General features: G+C 35.9%; 1 protein-coding gene across 15 annotated transcripts in view; it reads right to left on the reverse strand.

Moving 5' to 3' along the window:
* ERCC6L2 (ERCC excision repair 6 like 2) overlaps positions 1–12213 on the reverse strand; it is a 183474-nt gene that overhangs the window by 143419 nt on the left and 27842 nt on the right. The window lies entirely within an intron of this gene.

Raw genomic sequence — 12213 nt, forward strand, 5'->3', positions numbered from 1 at the left:
CAAAAAATATGTCTAACCCATAATAATGCTTTGCCAATAAATGTAAAAATTTAGAGGAAATGCAGAAATAGAACTTATCAAAAACCGACATAAGAAAAGGAAATTTACATACTCATAAAACCATGAAATAAACCTGAATATGTAATTATAAACCTTCCACAAAGAAAGTTAAGGGCCAGATAGTTTCACCAACAAATTCTACCTAATGCTTAAGAAAAATGTAATGCCAATCTGTAACAGACCCTTTCAGGGTTTAGAAAAAGGGGAAAATATTCTCACCTCGTTTTATGAGTTCAGCGTAACTTTGATAAGAAAACCTGACAAGACCATTATAATACAGTAAATTTACAAGCCAATTTCTCTTACTCATATAGAAGCCAAACTCTTAAACAAAATATTAGCACACAGAACACAGAAATTTAAAAAAGGAAATAATAGATACCAAAACCAAACTGGGTATATTCTGCAAATATAAGTTTGGTTTAACCTTTGAAATTTAGGTATTAGGTAGTTATCAGCTAGGTATCTTAGGCATTACACTTAGCATTACTAACACTTAGATTCCTTAAAATGAGAATAGAATGACCTATTTACAAGAAACATATTTTATCTGAAGCAGTACATTATTAGGTACACTGCAAAAAGTTGAGAATGTATATTTTATCATTAGAGCAACCACTAAAAATAAAAAGCAAAGAAGTATAGATAAAGTCAATAGAAAAATTAAAATAAAATTCTAAAAAATATCATATCAACTCAAAAGGCAAATCAGACTGTTTCTGAATGAACAGAAATGTTATATCCAAATCCAAACATAAGAATTAACATTAAATGTAAATGAACTAAATATTCCGATTAAATATCAGAGATTGTCAGAATGAATAAAAGAGCTGTCTACAAGGGACATTTCATAGTAAGAAAATGGTCAATTCATCAGGAAGATATAACAACCATAAAGGTTTGTAACCCTAATAACAGAGCTTCAAAATATATGAAAGTAAAACTAGCAGATTAAAAGAAATAGACACATCTGGCTGGGCACAGTGGTTCACACCTATAATCCCAGCACTTTGGGAGGTCTAGGTGGGTGGATCACTTGAGGTCAGGAGTCCGAGATCAGCCTGGCCAACATGGTGAAACCCTGCTTCTACTAAAAATACAAAAATTAGCCGGGTGTGGTGGCACACACCTAAAATCCCAGCTACTTGGGAGGCTGAGGCATGAGAATCACTTGAACCAGGAGGCAGAGGTTGCAATGAGCCGAGATCACCACTGCGCTCCAGCCTGGGCGAGGGAGCAGGACCTTGCCTCAAAAAAAAAAAAAAAAAAATTTATACACTTCACCCAGCAACGTGACTTTTAGGAATCTATCCTACAGAGAAATACTCTTAGAATTCTATCCTACAGATATTCACTATTTGCTATTTCCTAAAATAGGCAACAACCCAAAAATCCTTCTCCCTAGGTACCTAGAGGAATGGTAAAGTAAGTTACAGAACATATAATCTATAGTATGCAGTAATTTATTAATTAATGAATGGGGACAATCCTTATGTACCAACATAAAAAGATCTCCAAGACCCATGTTTAAGTGAAAAAAAACAAGTAGAATAAAATATGGAAATAACAGTCCTATTTTTTAAGTTTGTTTACATATACATTAAAATTATAACTTGTTCAACCAAATAAAAAAACAGATTGGACTTCATAAAACTTAACTTTCGTGCATCAAAGTAAAATAACAAGAAAATAAAAAGACAACTACAGAATGGGAGAAAATACTTGCAAATCATATATCTGATGAGGGATTAGTATCCAAAATATATAAAGATTCTTACAACTCAGCAATAAAGACAATGAAATTAAAAAAAAGGCAAAAGACTTAAATATATATTTCTTTCTCTAAAGATATACAAAGGGCCAAAAAAGCACAAGAAAAGATGTTCAACATCATTGGCCATTACAGAAATGCAAATCGAAACGGTAATGAAATACCACTTAACACATAGCAGGATGGCTATAATGAAGAAAAACAAAAAATAACAAGTGTTGGCAATGATGCGGAGGCATAGGAAACCTGGACAATTGTTGGTAGGAATGTAAAATATTTTAGCCATTGTGGAAAATAGTATTGCAGTTCCTCAAAAAAAAAAAAAAAAAAAAAAAAAAAACACTGAATTACCATAAAACCCAGTAATTCCAATTATAGGAATATATACAAGAGAAATGTTTGTACACAAATGTTTACAGAAGCATTATTCATAATAACTAAAAGTGGAAACAATCCAGAAACTAGAAAGAGGAGGGAGTTGCACAACATTCTGAATGTATTAAATGCACTCAATTAATCATTTTAAATAATGAATTAATGTTGTGTGGACTTAACCTCAATTTAAAAATTACAGCTTGCATTTTTGTAAGAATGTGTTTGTGTATTACAGTGTAATCAGAATTATTTTTATTCTAGAAAAAAGTTACAAAGTATGTATGTAAAGTGTCAAGTCAGTAAATATCAATGATTCAATTAACGGGAACTTTTTTTTGAGACAGAGTTACATTCCTGTTGCCCAGGCTGGAGTGCAATGGCACGATCTTGACTCACCGCAACCTCCGCCTCCCGCATCCAAGTGATTCTCCTGCCTCAGCCTCCTGAGTTAGCTGGGATTACAGGCATGCGCCACCATGCCCAGCTAATTTTGTATTTTTAGTAGAGACAGAGTTTCTCCATGTTGGTCAGGCTGGTCTTGAACTCCTGACCTCTGGTGATCTGCTCACCTCAGCCTCCCAAAGTGCTGGGATTACAGGCAAACAGTAGCTATTTTTAATCCCAGCACTTTGGGAGGCAGAAGTGGGCAAGCTCAGGAGTTTAAGGCCAGCCTGGGCAGCATGGTGAAATCCCACCTCTACAAAAAATACAAAAATTACCCAGGCCTGGTAATGTGCATCTGTAGTCCCAGCTACTCGGGAGGCTGAGGTGGGAGGATCACTTGAGCCCAGGAGGTCAAGGCTGCAGTGAGCCAACACTGCACCACTGCACTCCAGCCTGGGCAAAACAGCAAGACACTGTCTCAAAAAACAAAAACACATTAGCTATTTTTCTGGCATCATTCCTTAAGGTAGAAGGCTTTGTTTCTTGCATATGATCTTGTATATAATAAACAAAGTAGCTTTTGCAAATTATGTTGTCTAAAATATTATAAAAAAATGAAAAACAGGATGGTTAAAACTTGTCCTAAGTTTTAAAATATTCTAACAAACTTTGCATGTCAATTTGCAGGACTTATCATAAAGCCTTTGGTGTCTGACCAACCAGTTTCATACTAGCTATGTGGCATTGGGCAATTTACATAACTTTTCTATAAATTTTAATATTTTCACCAATTAAATAGAGGCAAGAATATCTAATTAACATGAATGTTTAATGGAAAATGTTTATCATAGAGCCTGGCAAATATAGACAATATTAAGTTATAACCATAGAACCATAATGTTACCCAATTCAACTTAAAATTCACTAACGCATTCAATAAAAATATATTTATTACCTACTAAATACCAAGACGCTGGAATAGTCTAGATGAAAGGCTATTTCTATAATTCAGTAGTGTGAAATCAAGCTGATTTGGGGTGGCAGGGAAGAGGTAGTTAGGACATGTGCTGAAGGAGCATGGTTGAGAAAAAAGCAGACAGATGAACAGAAAATAAACAGTTACTAAAGAATCCAGTGAGAGATTAATGTGAGCAAACTGGCTGATGTAGAACATAAATTAAAGAGAAAGGATACTCCACAAATAACTGAGTTTAGGCACTGGACAATTTAAATATTGTTAACACCACCTAAGTAAAAGATCTTTGATGCATGTTCACAATTTTCATTTTATAAATATTTTTAAAGTTATGTTTTCTATTTAAAAATACATCACCTAATATTAGAATTTACTGAATTCTTTGATGGTGTAAAAAAGCATAACATTTTGGGTTCTGACTACCTTTTGGAATATAACTTAACACTGATCACAGAAAATTTATAACTAAAAGTATAGGTAATTGGCATATTGACTGGAAAGGGGCATGAAAAAACTTTTTAGGGTAATGGAATTGTCCTATATTTTGATTAGCATATTAGTTACACAGACACAGACATTTGTCAAAGCTCATTAAGTAATATACCTGAGATCTGTGCATTTTACAGTTTAAATGTACCTTAATTAAAGAATTAAAGATACACACATGTACACACACACACACATATATATTGATAGATACACTCTTTAATTTTAGGCCACTGGTCCTCAAAGGCTACTGAAAAGACAAAAGAGATACCTATTAGATACCATAACAATTTAAATGAGGTAATATAAGATCTAATCCACTGATTTGCTCTTAACTCACCTACGGATTGTTTCATTATAGGAAAATTATATTCCTAATTGTGCAAATTCATAGTTCAATTTGCTCATCTATCCAAGGTGATATACAATCTTAATTCTAACTTTGTCAAATTCTCTAAAACAAAGATATGTGAAATGTATCTTGTGTTTAAGAATCTCAGATCTTTGGAAGATATTTCATAGGTGGCAGCTAAATTTATAAACTCTAAGTATAGATTAGCTTTACTTAATTCACTAAATCCACTAATGATTTTTAAAAATCTTTGTATCTCATTTAAATCATCTACACTACCTCTTAACACTACTCATCCACTCACCCCCCAAAAATTTAAGTTGAAATAGTAATAAACTTTAGTTGAGAATACAAACTAACTGGAGAAGCTAGCTAAAACCACTAACAAACTCTTAGCTATATATTAATTATGTTAATTGAAATATACTAATAGGTATTATGGCAATGCTAGCAGTAAAGTGCCAATATACAAAAGATAGTCAGGGAAGGGAGGATGTGAAGAACAGCACAGGTGAATTTTATAGACCAGGACTATAAATGGCACTCATCACTTCTACCCTTATTTCTGCTGGCAGAACCCAGTCACAAGCTCCACTGACATGCAAGGAGATCTGGGAAATGCAGTCTCTGTCAGCTAGCCCAAACTCTTAAGAAGGCAAAGGAAATACGTATTTTGGGTGGAGATCTAGCCATCTTATCACACTATAGTGGTCCAGTAGAGGTCTATCAAAATACTAATTCACAGAAGACTACAGACAAATTTACAATGAAGGTTTACAAAACTTATCTGCAAAGAAAAAGCCAGAACATGTTTTATTGTGGAATAGTTCTAAAATTGCTTATAGATGAACAAAAACAAGTATTTAAATCAGTCACCTCTAGAATAGTGAAAGGCCAAAAATTGCATTTCAGAAATGAAATACAACTCTGGGAAAGCCTTCTGTTTTTACACGCATTCCTTTCTAAACTCTGTCAAGCCAACAGTTTTATAAGTCATCTTTCCTCACACAGTCAGCTCATGACATACTGAGTAAATCTGAGGCTGGGAAAAAGGGCAACAAACCTTCCCTTAGACCAGAACAGAGGAAGGCATAGCAAAAATTGTCTATTTCTTATAGGACAAAAAAGAAAAAAATGTCTACTACCTTATTTTTCAACTCCCTGGGAGATACAAAGGTACAGAGAGAGTGGTTCAGAACCACACTTCAAAAGTATGATTTTTGCTCACTTTGAAGAAAAAAAAAACAAAAACAAAACACAAAGTGCTGTTTTGAAATGGGGTCTAGCTCACTTATCTTTACAAAGTTCTCCCCTAAAATCAGAACTACATGCCAAAACAAGAAATACAATTTTATCTGTGAAATACTAGTACATTTTTGTTTCTGCTTAAAAGGGCTCAGGGATCTGGGGGCTAATTAACCTTCCACACTGGATATTATAGCATTTTCTCAATGAACGAAAAAAAGACAATATTATTTTTCTCTTTATTACTATATTCCTGAGTGAATAACATGACTTGAGATCCCAAGAACCTTCATATTTTAGTGTAGTTTTGAATCTACTGAAGATCTTATTATCCAAAAAAGGTACTGAAAATAACCTAAGAAAGCTTTAATTATCAGCAATCCCATTTCTCTCAAGAGTGAGGTTTACTATACATCTTTTTAATATGACAGCCTTCAGTAATGACATTTTCAATAATGTAATATCTAATAATATAGAAACAAAAATTCAAAGAATGTCTTCATGCTTTGCAAAATTCTCTCTCTGCTACTCAAAAAGTACTATTATCTTCTTTGCATAGCAGATGAGAAAATAAATATGGTAAGACATATTACTGCATCTGCTTAATAGTAGTCCTTAAGACTTTGGTGTCTGTAAAAGCTAATTACCACATTACGATTAAAAACTAAATTATTTTGATTCAATGAATTTGAGCCCTTCTCTTGTGATAAACCTTTCAAATACTATATTAGAGCTATGCCTTCAGTAAAAAATAAAATTCATTAAAACTCAATTCAAAACTCAAAGTTTGGTGGGTTTCCAAAAGCAAAGTATGAAAACACCAATTTCTCCGTGGAGTCTTCTTTGACACCCCCAGGCAGGCTTGTTTCTCCCCTCCAACCCACTTACCAGACTAGATGATGACTCTTGGCCTCATTTCCTTTTATTACTCTTTTGTTAACTCTGTAAGGTAGGTGTATTACTCAGGGTTCTCTAGAGGGACAGAACTAGTGGAATAGAGATATATGGGGAGTTATATTAAGTATTATCTCACACAATCACGAAGTGCCACAATAGCATGTCTGCAGGCTGAAGAGCAAGGAGAGCCAGTCCGAGTTCCAAAACTGAAGAACTTGAGTCCGACGTTCAAGGACAGGAAGCATCCAGCATGGGAGAAAGATGCAGGCTGAGAGGCTAGGCCAGTCTCTCTTTTCACATTTTTCTGCCTGCTTACATTCTAGCCACACTGGCAGCTGATAAGACTGTGCCCACCAGATTAAGGATGGGTCTGTCTTTCCCAGCCCACTGACTCAAATGTTAATCTCTTTTGGCATCACCCTCACAGACACTCCCTAGATCAATACTTTGTATCCTTCAATCCAATCAAGTTGACACTCAGTAGTAACCATCACAGTAGGTATCATATGCATTTATATTTATATTGGCTCTTCAGTGCCAATCACAGTGCCTGGCCCAGAGTGAGTACTTATTAAATGTCAAGCAATTGAACAAATGGTTAAAAGTTGAGTAAAAGGCTTTTAATTAACTGTATTATTAAGTCGAAAGAAGAAGGCAGTATATGATAGAAGAGGAAAAAAATAAGAGTTCTAGAATAGAAATGAAAATTATTACTTCTGTGCCTGACCCTAGATAGGGAAGTCATTCCTGTGCCTGTTTTACGTACTAAGTTAAAAAGCTGAACAAAATTATCTCTAATATCATTTCCATTTCTAAAGTATTTTTTTTTAACTATGAAATGGTCATCATCCTATGTATAAATATTCACACAGAGGCCAGGCATAGTAGTTCCTGCCTGTAATCCCAGCACTTTCAGAGGTCAAGGCAGGCAGATCACTTGAGCTCAGGAGTTCAAGACCAGCCTGGGCAACTCGGGAAAACCCCATCTCTACCAAAAATACAAAAAATTAGCTGGGCATGGTGGTGAGCAACTATGGTCCCAGCTACTTGGGAGGCTGAGGTGGGAGGATCGCTTGGGCCCCCGAGGCGGAGGTTGCAGTGAGCCGAGATCTCGCTATTGTACTCCACCCTGAATGACAGAGTGAGACCCCCATCTCAAAAAAACAAAACAAGAACAAAAAAAAAGATTCACATAGACTAAACATCCCTTAATCAATGTTCACTGAACTCACCAGATTAATCAAAGTTTTCTATCCCCTCTGAAAAACATACCGTCTGAGCAAAGGCTCTCAAACTTAAGTGGGCCTCGGAATTACCTGAAGCATCTGTTAAAACACAGATTGCCGTCCTCTCCCACTCCCCCCGAGTTCACAATTCAGTATGTCTGCAGTGAGACCCCGGAATTTACAATCCTAACAAGTTCCCAGGTGACACTAATGCTGCTGACCCAAAGATCCACTTGAGAGAACCACTACTCCATGGTAAGCACCCACTCACCTTCTTTTCCTATCACTGAGTGGTCTGATTACCAAAGGTCAGGTTCCCAAACTTGTATACTCCAGTTGAAATTACTGTACTTATACTAGCTAATTATCACGTAAATGTACAAAGGGATTAATTTTCAAGTTACCTGTTGAATCAGATGTGAAAATCCTGTGAAATATTGGGAGATAGTCATAAAAATCTTGGATTTTGTATTCAAATTTCCTTAAGTATCTTTAATTTTTCAGTCCCACTAAAACCAAAAATAGTAGGTGATGAACTGCATGGTGTTTAACATATCAAGGCCACAATGGACATGAGGAAATCTGGGAGTGATAGATATGTTCATCATCTTGGCTGTGATGATCTTTTCTTGGATATGTGTATGTGGGATAAAATGTATTAATGTCTGCTACTTTAAAATGCAACAAAAGATGGATGGATATTACAAAACCATGTATAATGAAATATTAACAGATCTAAGTGGTGAGAATATGGCTTCTCATTGTACCATTCTTTTAACCCTTCTAATATTTTAGAAAAATGTCAGAAGATATTTGGGAAAAATTAGTTCATAATCTTTGACAAAAAAAATCTTCAATCTGTTTATAAGATAGTAGTTATTATGTGACTCTATTTTTTGCATATGTATGTTTGTGTGTGTGTTCACAGAACTATATGTATGTATGTGGGCATATCATTACATATGTTGCATATTCATCTGTGCCCTCTTCACCAGATCTGTCCTTCCAATTCACTTTAAAAATACTCAGGTCTTTCCTACCCCCAAACAACACAAAACAAACAAAAAAGAAATCCCCTCAAATTTTCATCTCTCTCTTCAGCTACTACTAGGTCACTTTTATTCCCTTTCAAAGCCATATTTCTTAAAGAGGTAAATATACGTTCTATGTCCATGTCTTCACCTACTCCATTATGGCTTGTGTCTGAAAGCTCCAGCAAAATGGCTCTTGCTCAGCATATCAATGATTTCTATGTCATTAGAACAAATGGACATTTTTCAATTCTCATCCCCTGTAAAATGTGAAATATTAAATTCACCTACTTTTAAATTTGAAATGAGGGAAGGAAACTTTATTTGGTATGTAAAACAAGCTTTAAAAAGACTTCAATTTCATATCATGGCCAAATTAGAATATAAAAAGGGGGAAACTTAATGGATGAAATCAAGAAATAGGAACAAAAAAGAAGAAAATAAGATAAAACTATAGCTCAAACAGTAAATGTCAATGGTCTATCTTCATTATCAATTAATTTTACTACATTCTGAAATTTTAGTTAACACAGTAATCATTCATATTTCTTCAACCGGCTTATATCTATAAAAGCTTTATCTATCTATAGAAGCTCTATCTTAAATGGGTCTTTCAAACCACCTATCTATGTAGAAATTATTCCCTGAGTTATAACAACAATAACCAGAGAACTAGGTTCCCAAGCATCAGACAAATCCAGCTGAGTATCAAAATTAGTACAGAAACCATTTCCTAATCTTCAGACGGTGCTCCCTCAAAAACTTGCACAGCACATTAACAGCATGTACCACAACATCTCCAAGTCCTTTCATGATTACAGCGTATCAGGTAATAGAAAATTCTGCAGTAAAATCAGCTCCTTTAAAAATAATCCTATGAACTGTAAAATAAATTTCTTTGTAACATGGGCCTCAGAGATGAAAGACAGCCTTCAAATTTGAGACTACAATGTGCAAAAGAATTTGAATTCGAATTGTATTTAAGTTGCAGGATGGTGGTTCCCAAACAGATCACTTTTTGTACGTAGTACCCTCACATTTCTTCTTGTGTGTGAGACAGAGTCTCACTCTGTTGCCAGGCTGGAGTGCAGTGGCACAATCTCGGCTCACTGCAACCTTTGCCTCCCAGGCTCAAGAGATTCTCCTGCCTTGGCCTCCCAAGTAGCTGGGACTACAGGCGTGGGCCACCATGCCCAGCTAATTTTTGTATTTTTAGTAGAGATGGGGTTTCACCATGTTGGCCAGGATGGTCTCGATCTCTTCACCTCGTGATCTGCCCGCCTCGGCCTCCCAAAGTGCTGGGATTACAGGCGTGAACCACCAAACCCAGCCTCATGTTTATTTTGAAGATGAACATGCACTGGCTAATCAAAGAATTGTAGTAACAAACATTCTACCACAGGCAAAAACAGTAAAAGTATATGTGAAAAGTTACAGCAGGGCTTTAATTAATTAATTAATTTTCCTCTAGTACTCATCTGTAATCTTGGTCACAGATGGCATTACTGAAACACCACGGGTTCGGTCTAAGACCTGCTACTCACCACACAGTCAGCCAATCACTGAGACAACATGTATTGCCAAGGAAAAATGCTTTAATCAGGCACTGTAGCCAAGGATCAGTCTCAAATCCATCTCCCTGATTAAAATTAGGAGTTTTTACAGCAGGGAAGAAATGTAACAATGTATGGGAAAACAGGAACTTGGGAGGGCTAAGGAAGTAATCTGATGAATGACAGGCCTGGTGTCTCACTGTCTGAATTCTATGATCTGGTGAGTTTCAGTTCTTTGATACTTTTTGAGAGGCCTGGGGGTCCTTTCCTGAGGAAGTAACTCAGATAAAACAAATACAAGTTTAAAGCTTTAGGACCAGAAGGGTCAATTTCTATGTTTATCCAAAAACAAACAAACAAACAAAACTGTCCTGGGACTGCTGGGTCAGTTTCAGTGGTAGTTTCTTGAAGGCTCTTTTCTTTATTCTTGCTGTCTATCCTCCACCTACAGGCCGGCGTGCTAAATGATTGTTTGTGGAATAAATGGAGAAGGCAAATTCATTTATTCCACAAACAATCATTTAGTATGTCCAGTGTGCAGGTCTAAACTATCTGCACTGCCTAGGCTTGAAGGAACATAAAGTATGGTTAATGGTAATACGATTATTGAAAGACTTTATTTTAGCCTAGTTTTTCACACCAGACCTTTACACACAGTAGCATTATTTGGCTATTTTTTTCTTTTATTTTTCCTTATTCCATCATTGGTGCCTGAAATTTGGCTATTTATAAATGTTAAATTTAGTTTTCCACTTACCTTTGAGTTCCAATAACTAATGGAGGTAATATGAAGAAGAAAATAAGTTAAACTCAATTATAAGAAAGGAAGCAGAATAAATCACAAACTAGGCACGCACTCCTGAAAATCTAAAGTGATTGTTTAGTATAAAATCTAGATTCAAAACTCTATTATTCTTGGATCACAAACCTCTTTGAAAATCTAAGGAAAGCTAAAGACCCTGTAGTAGGCAGCTTCTGACAGGACTCCCAATAATACCCACCTCTTAATATTCCCAGTCCTGTTTAATCTCCTTCCCTTGAGTTCTGGCTGTACCTAGCAACTTGCTTCTAATGAGAATATGACAAAAGTGAGGGGATGTCTCTTGTGTTATTACGTCACCAAAGACCATGACTTCTGTTTTACTAGTGCTGTCTCTTGCCCTCCTACTTGCTCTCCTTTTATGAAGCAAGCTACCTTGTGTGAGATGCCCCATGAAGAGGCCCATGTGTCAAGGAAGCAAAGGAGGCCTCCAGCCAACAGCTCACAAGAAACTGAGGCCAAGAACCCACAAGGAACTGAATCCTGCCAACAAACAATTCACTTCCTAGGTGGGCTAGGAAGTGAATCTTCCCCAGTCACCTTGAGATGACTGCAGCCCTGTGAGAGGCAAAGCTAGAGGACCAGGCTAGGCGGCAGCTGGATTCCCGACCCACAGAAACTGTGAGACAATACATGAATATTGTTTTAAGCTGCTAAATTTAGCATAATTTGTTATACAGAAACAGATTAACTACAACAAATCCCCTCTTTAGGAAAGTATGTATGTGTACAAATTCTAGTACACATTTTAGGGAATTTTGAAGTCTCTCTAAAGTTCTCAAACAGAACTGCTAGTGACCCAGGGATTCCAGATTAAGAAACTTCTAACATGATAAACTTCAAACAATATGCACAAAAGGCCTATAGGCACTATTTAACCATGCTACACGGCATAACAAACATTAGAACGCTTTCCTTCCATAAAGTAGTAAGAAAGTTAAATGACTTCAAATATATTGATATCTTAGTACCAGTATTACCAAAGGTAAAATCAAACCAAGTGGTACCAAAACATTATTTTGGAATAAAATATTTCA

This window comes from Symphalangus syndactylus, chromosome 3 (assembly GCF_028878055.3).
Source record: "Symphalangus syndactylus isolate Jambi chromosome 3, NHGRI_mSymSyn1-v2.1_pri, whole genome shotgun sequence".
Classification (NCBI taxonomy): Eukaryota; Metazoa; Chordata; class Mammalia; order Primates; family Hylobatidae; genus Symphalangus; species Symphalangus syndactylus.